Source organism: Bison bison, unplaced genomic scaffold (assembly GCF_000754665.1).
Source record: "Bison bison bison isolate TAMUID 2011002044 unplaced genomic scaffold, Bison_UMD1.0 scf7180017864276, whole genome shotgun sequence".
Taxonomy (NCBI): Eukaryota; Metazoa; Chordata; class Mammalia; order Artiodactyla; family Bovidae; genus Bison; species Bison bison.
This window is the reverse complement of record NW_011494848.1, coordinates 85473-105401: the sequence shown is the minus strand read 5'-3', so window position 1 is coordinate 105401 and position 19929 is coordinate 85473.

The following is a 19929-nucleotide window of genomic DNA, read 5'->3' as shown; positions in this document are numbered from 1 at the left end:
AGCAAGAGAGTTACAGGAAAACATCTACTTTCACTTTATTGACTACACCAAAGCCTTTGACTGTGTGGGTCACAACAAATTGTGGAAAATTCTTAAAGAGATGGGACTACCAGACTACCTTACCTGCCTCCTAAGAACTCTGTATGCAGGTCAAGAAGCAGCAGTTAGAACTGGACATGTAACAACAGACTGGTTCCAAATAGGAAAAGGAGTATGTCTAGGCTGTTTATTATCACCCTGCTTATTTAACTTAGATGCAGAGTACATCATGTGAAATGCCAGGCTAGATGAAGCACAAGCTGGAATCAAGATTGCCAGGAGAGATATCAATAACTTCAGATATGCAAATGGCACCACCGTATCCCAGAAAGTGAAGAAGAACAAAAGAGCCTCTTGATGAAAGTGAAAGAGGAGAGTGAAAAAGTTAGTTTAAAACTCAACATTCAGAAAACTAAGATCATGGCATCTGGTCCCATCACTTCATGGCAAGTAGATGGAGAAACAATGGAAACAGTGACAGATTTTATTTTTGGGGGGAGGGGCTCCAAAATCACTGCAGATGGTGACTGCAGCCATGAAATTAAAAGACACTTGCTCCTTGGAAGAAAAGCTATGCTCCACCTAGACAGCATATTAAAAAGCAGAGACATTACCTTGGCAACAAAGGTCCATCTAGTCAAAGCTATGGTTTTTCCAGTTGTCATGTATGGATGTGAGACTTGGACCATGAAGAAAGCTGAGCACTGAAGAATTGATGCTTTTGAACCGTGGTGTTGGAGAAGACTCTTGAGAGTCTCTCAGACTGCAAGGAGATCCAGCCAGTCCATCCTGAAGGAAATCAGTCCTGAATATTCATTGGAAGGACTGATGCTGAGGTTGAAACTCCAATACTTTGGCCACCTGATGGGAAGAACTAACTCATTGGAAAAGACCCTGATGTTGGGAAAGATTGAAGGCCGGAGGAGAAGGGGACGACAGAGGATGAGATGGTTGGGTGGCATTACTGACACAATGGACATGAGTTTGAGTAGGCTCCAGAAGTTGGTGATGGACAGGGAAGCCTGGTGTGCTGCAGTCCATGGAGTTGCAAAGGGTCAGACACAACTGAGAAACTGAACTGAACTGACAGCTAGGTCTTAATTATACTTCCTAGCAAGAAGTTGGGGATGAGAGTGAGAAAGAGCCTTAGATTTGGAGATCATGAATGTAGGACCAACTCTTGTCTTCTGATAGTTTACTCTAGATCTTGTTCAGTTGCTAAGTCATGTCTCACTCTTTGTGACACCATGGACTGCAGCATGACAGGCTTCCCTGTCCTTCATTATCTCCTGGAGTTTGCTTAAACTCATGTCCATTGAGTCAGTATTGCCATCCAACCATCTCATCCTCTGTTGTCCCCTTCTCTTGCTGTCAATCTTTCCCAGCATCAGGGTCTTTTCCAGTGAGTCAGCTCTTCACATCAGGTGGTCAAAGTATTGGAGCTTCAGCTTCAGTCCTTCCAATGAATATTCAAAGTTGATCTCCTTTAGGGTTAAGTGGTTGTAGTCCAAGGGACTCTCAAGTGTCTTCTCCAGCACCATAGTTTGAAAGCATCAATTCCTGGGCACTCAGTCTTCTTTATGGTCCACATCTCATCCATACATGACTACTGGAAGAACCATAGCTTAGACTATACGGACCTTTGTCAGCAAAGTGATGTTTCTGTTTTTTAATATGCTGTCTAGGTTGGTCATAGCCCTTCTTCCAAGGAGCAAGCGTCTTTTAGTGGCTCTAGTCACCATCCACAGTAATTTTGGAGCCCAAGAAAATGAAATCTGACAGTGTTTCCACATTTTCCTCATCTATTTGGCATGAAGTGATAGGAGCAGATGCCATGATCTTCATTTTCTGAATGTTGAATTTTAAGCCAGCTTTTTCACCCTCCTCTTTCACCTTCATCAAGAGGCTTTTTAGTTCCTCTTCACGTTCTGCCATTAAAGTGGTATTATCTGCATATCTCAGGTTGTTGATAATTCTCTCTCTAGATCTTGTTATTGTTGTTCAGTTGTTTAGTTATGCCTGACTCTTTGTGACCTCATTGCTGCAGCACGCCAGGCTTTTCTGTTCTTCACCAACTCCTGGAGCTTGCTCAAATTCATGTCCTTTGAGTTGGTGATGCCATCCAACCATCTCATCCTCTATCATCCCCTTTTCCTGCCTTCTATCTTTCCCAGCATCAGGGTCTTTTCCAATGAGTCGGCTTTTCACATCAGGTGGCCAAAGTATTAATCTTAATTCATTTAACTTTTATGAACTGCAAAATGGGTGAGGTGACAACTCCTGTCTCACGGGCTTTTTGGTTATGTTGAGTAAAGAAGGAGTTAACTGGCTTTCAATAAATGTTCATTTGATTGTAAATAGTAAGAATGTTGATAAATGGAACCTGAAACAACCCCCAGATTACATTCTTAAAGTTTTTTAGTAACAGCTTTATTGAGCTATAATCCACATGCCATACAGTTCACCCATTTGAAACATACAGCTCAGTGCCTTTTTATTCATGAAACTGTGCAGCCATCATCACGGTCAGTTTTGGAACATTTTCATTATCCCACAGAGAAACATATACCCTTTAGCAGTCACCCCACGCTTCTCCCATCTCCACAGCCCTAGGCAAACACTAATCGGTCTTCTACAGTAGGCTTGCCTAGTCTGGATATTCCATATAAATGTTATCATAAAATATTTGGCTTTTTATGACCAGACTTCATTCATTTAAGCATTATAATGTTTTCAGGGTTCATCCATGTTGTATCATGTATCAATACTTCATTCCTTTTTATTGCAGAGTATTCCAGTATATGGATATTTATCTATTCATCAGTTAATGTTAAATTAAACCAATAAATTAATAAACTTAATATAAATTAATATATAAATATTTATAAATATATAAATATAAATAAATTTAAATTAATAAATTGATCAGTTTATTTGTCTATTCATCAGCTAATGCTTTTCAGCTGTTGTGAATAATGCTGCTGTGAACATGTGTATCTGAAATTTTTGTGTGGATATATGTTATATGTTTTCATTTTCCTTAGAGTAGAGGAATTCTAGGGGTGGAATTGCTGGATCATATTATAAGTTTATGTTTAACCCTTCGGGGAACTCCAAACTGTTTTCTCAAGTGGTTGTACCATTTTATTCCCCCAGCATATGAGGGTTTCACTTTCTCCACATTCTCTCCACCACTTGTCTTTTTTATTTTAGTCATACTAGTGAATGTGAACTGAGTGGTATCTCGCGATTTGATTTGTATTTCCTTGATGGCTAATGATGCTATCTTTTCATGTGTTTATTGCCCATCTTATTACTATTATTACGTATCTCTCTGTGTTTTACTATGTAGCTAGGTTATATCCCTCTTTAATAAGGTGACGGTCTGAACCCAAAGATGTGCCTATTAATACTTGCTGATTTGTTAGCTGATTATAAGAGAAACCCAAAGGAAGAAAAATAGGGCTTCATTTTATCAATCTCTCCTTTTTTAGTTACTTCTACATTATCACTAACTAAATTGAAAGTTCTCAGAGAGGATATCTAGAATAGAGATTTTCATTTGAAAATAATGTTTAGTCTGTTTAGGGGAAGGCTAGATTGAGGACATAAGATATTAATAAAAAATAATGGTTAAATTGTTAATGTTATGGGTTATAGAGCACATACAATTTGATCTTGGCATTGGGGATATAGCGATGAATAAAGTCCCTGATTTCATTGGCAATCTAGTGGGCAGAGATGTGAAAAATTAGGCAATATATGGGGAAAGGGAGTTATTGAAAGGAAGGGATCTATTTTATTTATTTATTTTCTTTTTGGCCATGCTGCATGGCTTGTGGGATCTTAGTTCCCCAACCAGGGATTGAACCCAGGTCTCTGGCAGCGAGAGCGTCAAGTCCTTACCATTGGACTGCTAGGGAATTCCTAGGAGGGATCTATTAATAGTTAAGATATGACTGGTTGACCCAGACCTTTTTGGTGAAGTGAAATTTGAGCTGATATCTTATGAAATAAAGAAACTCATCATATTGATAATTTGAGAGAAGAATGCTTTAGGCAGAGAAAATTATAAACACTAAATCCTTGGGGTGGGGTTATGCTTGGTTTGTAAATGAACAGCAAGGAGGGAAAGAATATTCCTCACTGAGTTAAGAAAGTAGTCAATGGAAGGTTTTTGCATTAAGCAACTGTAAGATTAGAGTTGCTATTTACAGAGATGGGAAAGACTGGCAGGTGCAGGTTTGTAAGGGAGGGTCAAGTATTTGGTGTTAGACATGTTACATTTCAGATGGTTGTAAGACAGACAAAAGGAGAGGTTGAATAGGTGGTTGAATATGCAAGTCTGGAATTCAGGAAAATTCAGGTCGGAAATGGAAATCAGTATATGTAAAGCCATTGAGTAGATGTTATCATCCAAGAAATGTGTATAGAGAGAGCAGAAAAGAAATCTGACATCTGAGCCCTGGACGTGCTGACATTGGTGGGACGGTGGTGTTTGAGAAGATCAAAGGAGTAGCCAGTGAGGTGCAAGAAGAATCAAGAAGAAGTGAAGTAGCAGAGGTCAAGTGATTTGTAGGGATAATGGCAGGTGTCCCAGCTTGGTTGCCTGGGAACCTAGAGTCTAAGTATTGTTTAGTTCTAGGGACAGTTTTGGGGGCCTTAGGGTGATCTTTAAAGTGAAAGGCTTGACAAGATTGTCTCTAAACTTTTTCTCATTGTAATAATATCTCATCATATATTTATATAACACATTATATAGTTTGTACAAAGCACTTTCATGTGTTTATTGCATTTAATCATCATAATAGATCTATGGGACTTATTTTTACAGATGAGAAGGTTAAAGAAGTTTAGAGACTTGTCCAAATTCACACAGTCATAGTCAGTTAGAAAATAGAACCCAGATCTGCCTGATCACAAAGCCTGTGCTCCTTATAATATGTAACAAGTACTTTTTTTACACTGACATTCTAGAGCTCTGTGATTTCGATCACATAGAATTCATTGATTGATTGATTGAATATTTGCTGAACACCTGCAATGTACTAGTTACTGTTCTAAGCACAGGGGATACAGTTGTGACCAAGAAAATGTCTTTGTCTTCAAAGACCTTTCATTCTAGTGGAGGAGACTGACAGTAAACAGATAAATAAGCTAATAAATAATATAATGTTAATGCCATAATAAAAATAAAGCAAAGTAAGGGAACAGTATATGTTGGGGGGATGATCAAGAAAAGCTTCTCTGAAGAGATGGCATTTGAGCAGAGCCCTGAATGATCTAAAGTAGCAAACAATGAGAAAATAGGAAGACAGAGGGAATAGCAGGCATAAAGGTCCACAGGTAGGAGTGAACTAGATGTGTTTGAGGAGCAGCAAGAAGGTTGTTATTCATTGGACAAGAGGTTGACAAACAAAATGCTTAGAGCTTTGAAATCATTTAGCCCTGGTGAGTCATTTCTGATTCCTGTCACTTAATTTACTGTGTGATTAGGCAGAATCCTTGACTTTTCTGAGTTTTAATTTCCTTATTTACAAAATGGAGGTAATAAAATAAAGCCTGCTGCTGCTGCTGCTGCTGCTGCTGCTAAGTCTCTTCAGTCATGTCTGACTCTGTGCGACCCCATAGACGGCAGCCCACCAGGCTCCCCTGTCCCTGGGATTCTCCAGGCAAGAACACTGGAGCGGGTTGCCATTTCCTTCTCCAATGCATGAAAGTGAAAAGTGAAAGTGAAGTCGCTCAGTCGTGTCTGACTCTTAGCAACCCCATGGGCTGCAGCATACCAGGCTCCTCTGTCCATGGGATTTTCCAGGCAAGAGTACTGGAGTGGGGTGAAAATAAAGCCTATTGAGAATTAAATGAGAGAATGTATGTACAATACCTGGAATGTTGTCTGGCACATTACCTTGTTAAATACATATTTACCGCATGTCTTCTATTATGTCAGCTGTGTCATAGAAACTTATTTTACTGTCATCTGGTAAGTTCAGTTTGTTTTTCTGTTTTTTTTTTTCAAGTGGTTTAGTCAGCAGATCTTAAAGTTCTATTCCTGTGCCTGGGCTCTGCTAGTCATTCTCCCTGAACTCACCTTTGTATTGAAAAATCAAGGAAGAGAGTTGGACTGAAAAGAAAATGATTTAGAAGTTGATGAATAGGTATAAAAATAAGGGATTGGGATTCTGGTAATTACAGATATATTCAAATTCATATATTCATTTATTATGAAAAGAAACTGCGTGTGCATTTCTGTCATCTTTCCTCATTACTGAATGCTAGCTCTACTCCAGCACTTCCCAGCCAGGCTTCCTGCTGACCCAAACCTGCTTGCCTTAGGAGAATCAGATAGGAGCCAAGTCCTCCATCCTTGTAAGACCATCTGTTTTCAGATCCACAGCTGCTGCCCTTACAGTTGCAACCCAACACAACTGGAATGATTTATTCATCTACAGGTAACATTTGTGCACCAGGCTTCCAGCAAACTATGGTATCAGCTTTACACATAATGAAGCATCCAGCACAGGTGGTAAGCTGTACATAAAGGATGCTTCTGGCTTACAAATGGCTGATGGACAGATGGAGGTAAGCTGTTAGTCCTGAACACATAGCCAGAGGAAGAGCAGAGTGAACACTGGGCAATAAGGGAAAATTTCTTGTCCAGTAAAGAGTCTCGATTGTATATATGATATTTCTGGAATTTCAAGATAATTTAACTCATCTTTAAATTAAATGTTGTACCACTGTTAAGTTAGGTGAGAAAATTAAAATCCAGAAAGGGGAAGAGACTTAAACTGCATAGCAGTTTGGCACAGTTAAGACCAGCACTCAGTCATTCCAATTCTGAGTCCACTGTTTACCTCCAGTTGTTTTATTGTGCAGTGAAAAACTTTAAAACAAATATGAATGGCATTATTTACTTATTTTTGCTCAGTTTGTAACTTTCTGATACCATGAACAAATCCCAAGTTTTTGTCCCTTAATAACTAAATGACCAAGACCAAGCAAGTTGCTTAATTTTTTTGAATGTCTTATATATATATAATATAATATATATTATATATATATGAGGATAATTAACACTTGTTCTGAATTGTTTTATGGATTAAATGAGGTAAAGTATACAAAAGCTGTTTAGGTCATTTTTATTAATCAGAAGATACTAAACGAATGCTAATTTCTCTTCTTCGGTTCACTCCAGCAAACACTGATTAAGCGTCTACTGTGTGCCAGCTCAATTTCTAGACTCTTTACTTAAATTATCTTGTTTAACCTTTGAAGTTCCTTCTCTCTTTCCTTATTATATTGAGGATCTCATTGATATAATCTTTTTTCCATAACAAGATCCTTCTATAATGAAATCTCCATAACCAACCACTTATTGTTGCAAACAAGTGATTCTTGCTTTTAGAAAAATCTACAGTGTTAGTATGAACCTAACACATAGATATGATAATATCTACGGGCCAGTGCAGCTAGAGCTAGTCTTGGCTTCTGCCCCTGCTACAAAGTGCTTTGGGGACGCCGTGTTTGGAGGGCAAGTCATATAACTGTTTCAGCACTCTTTGTCACCTTAGAGAATGTGGTTTCTCTTTTGGAAAGCTTGGTTTTAGTGAATTGCTTCCTTTTCACCTTAGGTTTTAGGCTCTTTGACAAGCCATCTGCTTCTCAAATACAATTTCCCTTTACCACCAAGGGCTTGTAGACAGTTGTTCAAATGGAGAACAAAAGCTTTCTCTAGTGGTTCTGTAAAAGTGGGAATGCCTCAGGGAGAGATTGCATCTGGTTATTGGAATTCATTTTGTGATGTGTGCCTGACTGGGCACTCTGCTGGGGCTGGCCATGGAGGAGATAAAATTTAGAAATGGAAATTTGTCAACATGAGTTTTGGCTATATCTGTATTTGCTGGTATCAGCTAGGGCTCCTAAGAGCTTGTTGGACTCAGTGTTGCTGCTGCTGCTGATTTTCTTTTTTGTTTTCTTTTTTTCTTCCCACTTTTCTTTCTGGTAACTGTGTCTGTTGCCCAAGTTTTCCATTTGTACTTGGTTCTTCTGTTTGGTGGTTTTTCCAGATCATTGATCTGTTCAGTGAGTAGCTTGGTATAATGCAGTTCAATGACTGAGTTAAGTGGAGATTTAGTAATGAATAAATAAGGTACAGAGAAACCTAGAGTGAGGCGATAGAAAAGTCTTGGTAAACCCGTAGACACGTGGCTTCAAATCTCAGCTTTGCCTTATACCTGCTCTGTGATCTTGGGTAAGTCATTTATTCTCTTTGAGCCATAGTTTCTTCATCTCTAAAAATGAGAATATAAATATCTACTTTGTTCAAGGTTGTAGTGAGTACTGAGACAGTAAATGAAAGAAATGAGGAAAGAATCAAGCATTAAGTTGGTGCTTGTTAAATATTCCTTTCCGTCTTTCCTCCCATTTTCCTGAAGAGTGTACATGGAAAAACCGGACATGTATATGAATGATTGTGTGTTCATGTGTGCATGTTAGTTTATGTGTGTGTTAGTTTAATATAGCTCTGAGAAGTGGCAGAAAATTGCCATAATCATTGGGAATTGGGAGGTAGGGGCTTGGGGTTCATGCGTACCTTCCTTAAAACCAGATTGAGAGACATACTCTGATACTGTGTAACCTAACACAGTCTTTGTGCCTTTAAAGAAGACCTTAGGAGAGAAAAAGAAAGAACCTAGTGATGGAGGCCTTGGTAGGCTAGTTTCCTCAGGGGGATCATTAGAGTGTCTCTAGTATCTACTGGTATCAGAGAGAGAATAATCTGCTTCACAGTAAGCTGAGAGCGGAACCTGGGTTTGTAAGCAGGAGAGCTGCCTTTTAGAAACAGTATGTAGCTGGGAAGATTGCAGCCACCAGCCTTTCCCTTTCCACTCCTAAAATCTGTTATATCATCATCAGGGTGATATTTTCCAAAATTAAAATCTAGTCATCTTAATTTGCTCTTAAAACTCTTCATTGGCTCCCAGTTGCCTTCAGATTAGTCTGAACTCCTTCTGTCACTTACTAGGTCTTCCTTGATCTGATCCCTGCCTCCTCCTACTTCTCTTACTTTTGCGGTACTGACACTGCATTATTTACAGCTTCTTAACCACCCCCCACCCGTATGTATGTTCTGATCCATGATAGTCTTTCTGCTATGTTGTACTCTTTCCTGTACTTCTGTTTTACTTGACAATTTCTACTCTTTCTTGAAAACTCTTCTCAACTACTGGGTTTTCCATGAAGTCTTCCCTGACTTTCGAAGGTGAGGTGCATGGGATGGGAGACTTCCCTCCTCTAGGTTCATCTAGAATTTTGTACATACAGAAGTCTAACAACATGTAGCATCAGTGATTAGTAGGCATCAGTGATGTCTCTTAATGCTTTTATGACCCATTGATTTCTTTATTTTAGTGCCTTCATTGGGATCCTCAAACCATCTTTATGTAGATCTGTTCAACAACTGATATCTTTAGAATTAGAAAAATAAAGCACAGATACAATATTACACCTTGCCAGACTTAGCAAATTTATCAATACTTTGTTATATGCCTCTTGTCCCTGATGAAATGACTAGCCATCAGTAAAATGAACCATTAAGTTTGGAAGGAGCTGTTTATTAATCAGCTTGATGGCATAAGTCCACCTGATCTTTTCTTTTTTTGGCTGTGCTGCATGGCTTGTGGGATCTTTAGTTCCCCAACCAGGGTTCAAACCCAGGCCCCCTTCAGTAGAAGCACAGCTTCCTAACCATTGGACCACCAGGGTCCAATCTGGTCTGATCTGATTTTTTAATCACTGGCAAACTTTGGTCAAGATAAGCTAATTATTATGCTTCTTTCAAATAACTTTTCATTTGAATCCTCAAATCTCTTCACTATAAATAGGATCTGAATTCTGCTTTTCATGCTGGAGTTTTCCCCAGATGTCTGACAGTCCTTGACTGTTCATATTTTAAAAGGGGTTATTAAAAAGCTAATTGGAAATTTTAAATACCTGGGTGGAGTTTACTGATTTTGGACCTCATCCTAATGGTTATCTGCCTGGGCTGTTTGTGGCACAACTGCAATGTCATTAGGTCTTTCCACTAGCGCTGGTTAGATTCTCTGGAAGGATCCTCTCGCCTCCTTCCTTGAGGTTATAATGCTGATCTGGAAGCTGAGTGGAGGAGAAAGGCTGCGGGTAGGCCCTCAATGTTCACTTTACTTAACACTCTTATTTTCAGTATAGTAACCCTGCCTTCAACTGTGGTGCTCCCGCATTATGCGTTTATTAGATGTTTTTAAAGGAAGATTGAGGCTCCAGGAACTCTACTGGTATCAGTAATAAAGAGTGAAGAATGAGAGGCAGTTATTTTGGTTCTAAAGAGGCTTTCTTTAAACTTACTTCCTAGTTTTCTGTGTGTTCCAGAAAGACAAGGTTAATCATTAGATTAGAGTTGAGTGCAATAAGGAATAGTCCTCATTTGATCCTTATGGTAGCCCAGTGGGATAGGTAATATTTTTCCAATTTCCCACCTGGGGAAATTGAAGCTCAGTGAGATTAAATGACTTGTCCAAGGTCACTTAGCAAAATAAAGAGTGGCAGAGCTGGTCTTATTCTCTACCTCTGACTCTAATTCCTACTCTGACTGCAACAGATACTTCCTCCCCCAATATGAATGGGCTGCCAAAAGAGAAAATATGCTAGCCACATGGGTATTAGACAGCAGTAGTTTGAACTGTTAATAAACAGCCAGGTCTTCTTCCCTAGGAAGAGTTCAGCTGATTGGAGTTCTTGGTCTATTTTTCTAATTTATGTAAAGGACGTTAAAGAACTGTAGTGTTTGGACTTGCAACAAACTTTAATTCCTGTAGTGGAAGCCCTAAAGATACAGTTGCATTGCCAGTTTGGCACAAGGAAATATTTAAGCTCTCAAGTAGAAATAACTGAGTTTCTAGTACAGCCAAAATGTTCTGAACTCCAGGAATCCATCATGAATCAGGGAATGTTAAGGCTCTAAGATCCATTCATTCTTGGGCTTGAAGGCTAAGCTTGTGTAGACAAGCTTCGTAGAACAATTTTGTGTACCTTTATTGAGTTTCTGCTTACTAAGAACAATAATAGATCCTGGGAAATATTTTGCTTAGGAGTTTCATACTCTAATTGGGAAAGGATACACAAATAATACACATTATGTGTAAGAATGCTATAATTGAGAGATGTACAAGTGCTCATCAGGGAATGATTTATTCGGCTCAGATCAAGGGTACAGGGAATGACTGGAGAAAACTTTACTGTGAAGACAGTTGATTTGTATCTCTCAGGAAGGTCAGATCTTTAGATAGACAGGAAATGAAGAGCACTGTAGGCAGAGGGTACAGTATGTTCAAAATCCCAGAAAGATGAAAGAGCTTGTTGTTTTGAGGGGAACAGCAGGCAACTTGATTCAGCTAGAACAAAAAAGTAACATAAACCAGACCTCTCTCTGGTCTAGGGCTCTCAAGGCCCCTTTCTGTCTACCATGCTGTGCCAGCATCTGCTCACCATAGGTGTATCCTTCCTACTATGCAAGTGTTCTCTGAAGCAGTCTGTATCTCCTCTCTAGTCTCGCTCACCTTTCTTCAGAGCTTAGGTAGTATAATTACACTCTCCTCTAAAAAGTCTTTCCAGGCTGATACCTGATACTTCTCTGAATCCCGTTGCCCTTTAAAAGCCAGTGTGGTACCCTCCTAACTTCATACTGACAGATGTTCATCCTTAATTTGTTTCTAGAAGAATTTGCCATTAGTGATATTTCTGATTGTGCCCAGAATGGATGTTTATTGTCTGGTTACTTGCATTTCTTAAGCCTTGATTATAGATTTATTGTCAAGTTAACTTTCCATTCAGCTCGGAATCCTTCAGCTTAGAGAGTAAAGTGTGGTAAAATGAAACCACCTAGGACGCATCTTTTACTAGCCTCGAAGATCTAGTAATTTCTTTTCTTTTTGTCTTAGTGCTTGTCACCCCTCCCTAGAGTGCTCTTTTTTTTTAGTGTCTGTCTCCCTGACCAGACAGTGGGCCATCTGAAAGCAAAGATTTGTTATAGTTCATCTTTTTGTGTTTTCAACAGCCAACATAGAGCCTGGACACAGAAGTATCTGATACATGTTTATTATTTATTGAGAGTCAGGATACAGGAGTTCTGGTTTCAGTTCTACCACTGTGTGACCTTGAGCAGATTACTTTCAATCTTTGAAACTGTAGTTTTCTTATCTGTAAAATGTAGAGGCTGGACTCCATGGTCAGTATCATAGCATTTCTCCTACTTATAGCAGTCAGGGTCTGGTTGAAATGATAGAAGTCACACCACCAATTTGAATGGGTAAAATTTAATGTAAAGAATTGTTAAATAGGTAAAAAGTAGTGAACTACTAAGAGTACCATCCTTAGGGCTGAGGGAAAAGCAAACAAGGAAGGAACTTAAAAGCTTAAGGAAAGAGAGCTCCACAAGGCCAAGATTCTGAGGAGAGTGTATGGAATACAGTCATAGGAACATGCTGCTTATTGCTGTAGAGAAGAAATTGCCTGGCGCTTGCTTGCCTCAGAACCTGGAGGGCCACTGTCTTGAAATCTGCCATGGCTCTCTGTGTGCTGATCTGCTTGCTGCCGTATAGAAAAACATTAGAACTAGAAAACACTAGAAAAAGCCACTTCTTTCTCTCTTAGCCTTGTGGCCTTGTTCCAGTACTTTCTATTGGCAGAATCTGATGTGAACCAGCTGGGAAAGGAGCAAGGTAGTCTGCAGAGTCCAGTGCACTGTCACTGAATAGAACAATGAAGAATCAGTTTAGAGCTATAAGGCAAAAATTAACGATTTCTATATTCTAATAATCTGTTTTGATATTTGTCTTCCTCATTGCATCATGAGCTTGGTAGTGGCTGGAAAGTTGTCCTATTTGTCTCTGTATCTGCATTAATCCAGAAGGGGCCTGGCACCCAAGAGTTGCTTAGTAAATACTGTTTGAATGAAGGAAAGTCTCTGTAATACAGGGAAAATTATGTGTTGCTCTTGGTTGACTTCAGTCTTACTGTCTTGAAAAGGATTGGGGCTAGACATCCAAATCTTATTGAGTGCTATTGTCCTGTTCTTTCATGTGCATATTTGCATTAGATACTAGAGTAAGGACAGGAAAAACATTCTTCTTTTAATATTCATATGTTCTATAAAATTAAACTCTTGAAAGTTCCTTGGATAGCAAGGAGATCAAATCTGTTAATCCTAAAGGAAATCAACCCTGAATATTCATTGGAAAGGACTGATGCTGAAGCTCTGATACTTTGGCTACCTGATGCAGAGATATGATTCATTGGTAAAGACCCTGATCCTGGGAAAGATTGAGGGCAGGAGGAGAAGGGGTGACAGAGGATGAGATGGTTTGATGGCATCACTGACTCAATGGACTTGCATTTGAGCAAACTCCAGGAGATAGTGAAGGACAGGCAAGCCTGGTGTGCTGCAGTCCATGGGATCGCAAAGAGTCAGACACGACTTAGAAACTGAACAACAATGAAATTAAACATATTCCCTTTTCTAAAGGGTGACAGTCTGAAATCTAAGTTAGGTACTTTGCACTTAAGTATATTCCTCAGAAGAAAAAGGAGACTAAGCTTTATTGTCGTTATATGGTCCAGTGGTTAAGACTCCATGATTGTGCTGCAGGGGTTGCAAGTTCAATCCCTGGTTGGGGAACTAAGATTCCACATGCCGCACAGCACCCCCCACCAAAAAATCTCATTTGCAGATAGAGAAACTGATGCTGAGGGTCTTGACCAAAGTTATACAGCTAGTAAGTAGCAAAGCTAGTCCAGGCTTGACTGTTCTAAAACTTGAACAGGACAGTACTCTCTCTTTTCTCCAGCATATGAGAGCAAGCACAGAGTTTTTGTTAGCAGATAGCAATAGAAATCTGTGAAACTGATTGCTGTTTCTGGCTGTTTGGGGCTGGACAAGTAACAACAGAACAAAATAGTAATCCTTGCAAGGCTACAATCATAGAGTTTGCTAGTAATTGGCCTTTTATATAAACCAGTTTGAGCCTGTGCTTCAGACACCTGGTTTATGAAGCAGTTGCTGTCTGGCAGCAGAGTATTCTTCTTCCTCTTTTTTTTTTTTAATCCCACACTAGCAGTTTACAGAAGAGTTCTGACACATTCCCTGAAACATTAAGCTTCTTTTCTCTTGTTCTTCTAGGTTTCTTCCCTTTTCTGAGACCTAAAAGTAGATAGACCAATTTATTATGAGGAAGCAAAATTTGTGAGACTGGTGTGTTTCTTGCTTCTGGACCAGCACACACAAAGCTTTTAGGTAAGTTACTTAGGATTGAGAGTCAGTTGTTCTTTCTCAGGTCATCAGTCAGGCAGAGCTGAGGACCCTGATGCCAGTCTCACTGCTTGAAGGGTCAAAGTATTGCTCATAGCCTGGGAGAGACACTGTTACAAGAAAAGCTTTCCATTAAAAGCATTGGAAGAAGCCAGTGATGTCAGGATTTGCTTATCAAATTATTCTGCTGGTTATTTTGTGATTATCCATTGGGATGCCCACTGAGATTGGTTGACATGGGAGTGTGATTTCATCTTGACAATGAGAAGCCCTTGGACCAATGTTACCTATCCTTGATGTCTTTTGGTACTTCCGTTGACTAGGGGATCTTCGGATTCCCCTTTGACTTTTTTGGCAGTAAGGGCTGCTGCTTAACTGCTTTTCAGAAATGATGACATTTATTCTTTGGAAGGAACTGAAGAAGGAGTCTGTACACGTCATTTATTTTTAACTGCATACTCAATAAAGTTGAAATCTTACTTTCCTTTTTGTGGTTTTACATCAAACAAGAAAGGGGATGTGGCTCGGACGGTAAAGCGTCTGTCTACAATGTGAGAGACCTGGGTTTGATCCCTGGGTTGGGAAGATTCCCTGGAGAAGGAAATGGCAACCCACTCCAGTACTCTTGCCTTGAAAATCCCATGGACGGAGGAGCTTGGTGCAGTCTACTATCCATGGGGTCACAAAGAGTCGGGCACGACTGAGTGACTTCACTTTCACTTTAAAAACAGAGCCACCTGGCAAAACCCTATTCTTCTACTTAATAACTTAATAGTTCTTTATACTCCCTGAGCCTCAGTTTCCTCATCATTAAAATGAGAATAGTAATACACAATGACAACAACAATAGCGGTCCACCATTTTAGGTAAGTGAATTTCTGTGAACCTCAATTTTCTGTGAAATGGAGGCATTAATTCCTCAGTAACAGATTTGGTTTGATAAAGAAACTAGCTAATATAAATGGAATGCAGGTAAATGGAAGTGCTAAGTAAATGGCTATGACTATTCTTAGGAGATCTGAGAGAAAAGATCCCTGAGGGTAGCATAGTTCATGTGGGATGGGTCAGGGCTTAATAAATATTCATTGATTAATTCTTTCCATAGGGAGCTCTTATTTCCTTTTCACTTGCTTTCTCTGCTGGTTTTTTTTTTCTCCTAACATCATTTTTGCAGACACAGCTATGGAGTTGTTCTCTCTGAGAGTTTCCTTCCCATGCTATAGTCCTGATTTTGTTGTTCCAAGTTGCTCTCTGTAGAGAAAGTGGGGGTACAAAGGCTGAGTTAATGGTTCACAACTTCCAGTGCCATGTATTTCCGGGTCTACTGTTTTGTGTATAAGATCAAGGAGGGTTTGTCAAAGGTCTTTAAGGAGATGTGATCATGCTATTATTTGCTGTTTCTTTGGTATATGCCAAGAAGGAGGGCTGGCCAGTAAAAAAAATGTTTATGGACCAATAAACTAGATCTCTGCAAAGCTGGCCTGTGATCTACTCAGCCGCTTTAGGCAAGAGACTCTGGCAAGTTTAAATTCCAACTGTTTCAGTACAGGGTTTCATTTCTCTTTTTGGTCACAGAATTATAGAATCCTTAGATACCTTCAGAAGCTGACACAAAGATGTTAGAGGGCTTGTTTAAGTCATATGGTAAAACCAGAACCTAGATTTCTTCCTTTTAACTCTTCCTGTAGTTCTTTGGAAAAGTAGTTGTTTATTTCCTAGGATGGCTACCCAGCAATGCTAGTTTTAGTTTATATTTTTTTAGTTTATTTTGAGGATACTCTGATTTTCCTTCTTATAAATGCTACAGGATTATATTGAGCTGTAAAGTTTGCTAGGTTCTTTCAAGGCCGGTGTTGCTTTTTTCTTTACATCTCTGTGAGATAAGCAAGTCAGATACTCCTAATGATTTGGGTTTTTTAAAAATCTTTTTTTCTTTTTCTTAAACTGATGAGAAAATTAAGGCCCAGAGAGGGGACATGAGTTGTTCAGAGTCATATAGTGAGTGAATGGTAGGGTTAGAACTAGCAGGAAGTCCCTTTTATTTTTAGGTTTTTATAATCACTGGGAATATTATCATACCTTATCAGTGGAAGTCCCTTTTATTTTTAGGTTTTTATAATCACTGGGAATATTATCATACCTTATCAGTGGATATTATCACTTTCTACAGTTTTTGCCTGTCTGTAAAAGAAAAATGTCTTATTTTAATTTTCATCTGTAAATACTTTTTCATGGCCATTTGTAGTTGTTCTGTGAATTTTGTGTCATTTATTGCACATTTTCCACTAGGTTGTCTTTTATCAATTTTGCAGGGTATAGGAGGCTCTTTGTATATCAAAGCTTTGGGGATATATGCTGCAAATATTTTTGATGTTTTCTTTATGAAACTTGGTGCCTCCCTAGAGCACCCAAAGAGAAAAATCCTTTATATTGGAATAGCTATTTAAAAAAATAGCATACCAAAAGAAAAGCAAACAAAAGATTTAAAAAAAGAAAAAAAATTGCATATTACTGCTACCACTAACACTACTACTGAACTTTTACTTTATAAGTTTTCCAAAAGCTTTCATATTTTGTATTTTGTCCTTTTAGTAACTACATCAGGGAGCTTATGATTAAAATAAGGTGGATTGAACTCATACATTTTAACTTTCTTCTGTCTTTTTTCAAAACTCCATTGAAATGGCATAAAACTAGTATTAACTCACACAGACTAAGAGAATAGAGAAGATGGGAAAGTGAAAAGTGAAAGAGAATGTTGCTCAGTTGTGTCCGACTCTTTGCAACCCCATGGACTATACAGGCCATGGAATTCTCCAGGCCAGAATACTGCAGTGGGTGGCTGTTCCCATCTCCAGGGAATCTTCCCAACCCAGGGATCAAACCCAGGTCTCTGGCATTGCAGGAGGATTTTTTACCAGCTGAGCTCACTAGGAAGACCCTGAGAAGATAGGAAAGAGGCACAAATGAGAAGTGATTTAGTGGATTAGGGAAAGCAGAAACCTGAAGCTACAGAGGGAAATTAATCTGAATAAAGACATCTTTGTCATACAGAAACCTAGAAAGTCCTTGGTATTGGAGATTCTTGGCACCTTGAATGTTAGCATGAGAGATGGAGCCGAAAACAGGAGTTTAGAGGTATGTAAGGAACATTTAAGCTATCAGGTCTTTTTGTCTATTTCAGCAGAACATTGAAGGTTTATCCTCCAGAGAAATAAAATCAGAGAGGCCCTGGATTTGGGATTACCAGATTTAGCTGAGAGTAAACGAGAAGTGACATTCTAAAAACAGGGATTATATGAAGGGCTCCATCTAGTTCTTATCTCTCACACATAGGTAGTTAGGTTTATTCTCCTCAGGTGGGAGATTAGAGGATTTTTTGCTGAGAAATTGACTCTCAGACATTTGGAGACCTCTGCAGTTAAAAAAAAAAATGGCTTGACATTTTCTCTTGTTAACTTTGAAGCCTAGAAGTTAACATGCCCCGCTGCCCATGCAGTGTATTTCTGTGTGCCTTCCTCCTAAATATGAATAAGAGAGGCAAAGATCTCCTGATGTTTGAGAAAAGTCTCTAACATAACAGAAATGAAAACAAACAGAAAAGGAACCTCCCCCACCCCAACCCCAAAAGAGAGCGGTGGGGAGAGAGTGCACAGGAGACAATGTAGGGAGCAAAAGAAAATTTGAAAAAACTCAGACCAGAGAAGATACTGCCTCAGTCAAATAAGAATAGGGTCCTGTTAAAAAAAAAAAAGGAATAATCAGACAAGAAAGCTATTTTGGTTACATCAGAAATAAAGAATTATAAAGAAAAATAAAGAAAAGATACATCAGAATAAAGAATTTAAAACACATAGAAAATAAGAGAAGAAATAATAATCCTAAGAGGATCAGTTTTAAGATTTATTTAAATATAAAAGTTATTTAAATTTAAGAAAATTGGTGTAATTATTTTTGATGATTTCATTCTGTCCAGTTCCTCTAGTTTTTTCTCTTTTAGGTCTCTGGATCTCCTGATAGTAAGATGTAGAGTCATAAAGGGAAAGAAATCATCAAAGAAATAATACAGCATTTTCCCAGAATTTAAGTACACATATGTTTATATTGGGAAAAAACCCATCAAGCACTCAGTACAATGAATTTTCAAAAAGAAACACATCATTATAAAATTTTAGAACACTGGGTAGAGTGAGAATATCTTAAAAGCTTCTAGAGAATGAACAGGTCATGTAAAAAGGCATTGGATTTCTCAAAAGCAGTATTGGAATCTAGAAGAAAGTGGAGGAATTGCCTTACATTCTGAGAAGAAATTATTTCTAACCTAGCATTTTATACCTAACCTAGCATTTTATTTTTGACAACTAACAATAAAATATGAAATTGGAGACATTTTCGGACATCTCAAAAGATTTGTTTCCCATGGATGCTATCTCAGAGAACTTGGTAGTTTGATATAGCATAATGAGGATAGGCACGAAATAGGAAGGGAAACAAGGGAACAAGGGAACCCAGCATAGAAAATGAATGTAAGTCCCAAAATGATTAAGGAGTATTCAAGGACTGCAACTATGCAGGAGACCTAAAGACTAGAGAGAGCTATCAGATTTGAACAAGAGGCTCGAGATCTCCAAGAGATCCTTTAAAGAAAAAACCAAACACATCAGTAAATTATCTAACATGTTCAACCATTTTAAAAAGAATCATAAAGTTGTTTTGGAGAACCTGGAGATGACTTGGGGAAAAGGACATTAAAACCAAGCAAATTAAAAATGAAACAACTGTTAATTCTAGGGAAACCAGAATTCTAGTTATTCAGGAAAGACAGTGTAGTCATAATACACTACGTGGCTTAGCTGTGAAAATCATTATAAATCATAACATAGACCCTGAGTATTCTTGAAGAAAATAAGAAAGTGTTGGAATATTTGTTCCTCCAGATAACAAAACTTATTTAAAAGCTTTGGTAATCACACCTTGGAGTATTAACAAGAGAAATGAAAGCTGCCAACCACATAAAAGGCTTCCCAGGTGGTGCTAGTGGTAAAGAACCCACCTGCCAATGTAGGAGATGTAAGAGACCTGGGTTTAATCCCTGGGTCGAGAAGATGCCCTGGAGGAGGGCATGGCAACCCACTCCAGTATTCTTGCCCAGAGAATCCCTTGGACAGAGGAGCCTGGTGAGCTATCGTCCACAGGGTCACAAAGACTAGGACTGAGGCAACTTAGCACAGCACTGAACATAGCCACATAAAGGCTTTTGTACAAATTTTCATAAAAATATTGTTTATAATAGCTAAAATTTGAAATCAGCCTGTTGTAGGTTGAATTGTAGTCTCTCTAAATGAATCAGTTGTAATCCCCCCAAAATAATAGACTCTGATAGAACAGTCTTATGGACTCTGTGGGAGAGGGAGAGGGTGGGAAGATTTGGGAGAGTGACATTGAAACATGTAGAATATCATGCAAGAAACGAGTTGCCAGTCCAGGTTCGATGCGCGATACTGGATGCTTGGGGCTGGAGCACTGGGACGACCCGGAGGGATGGT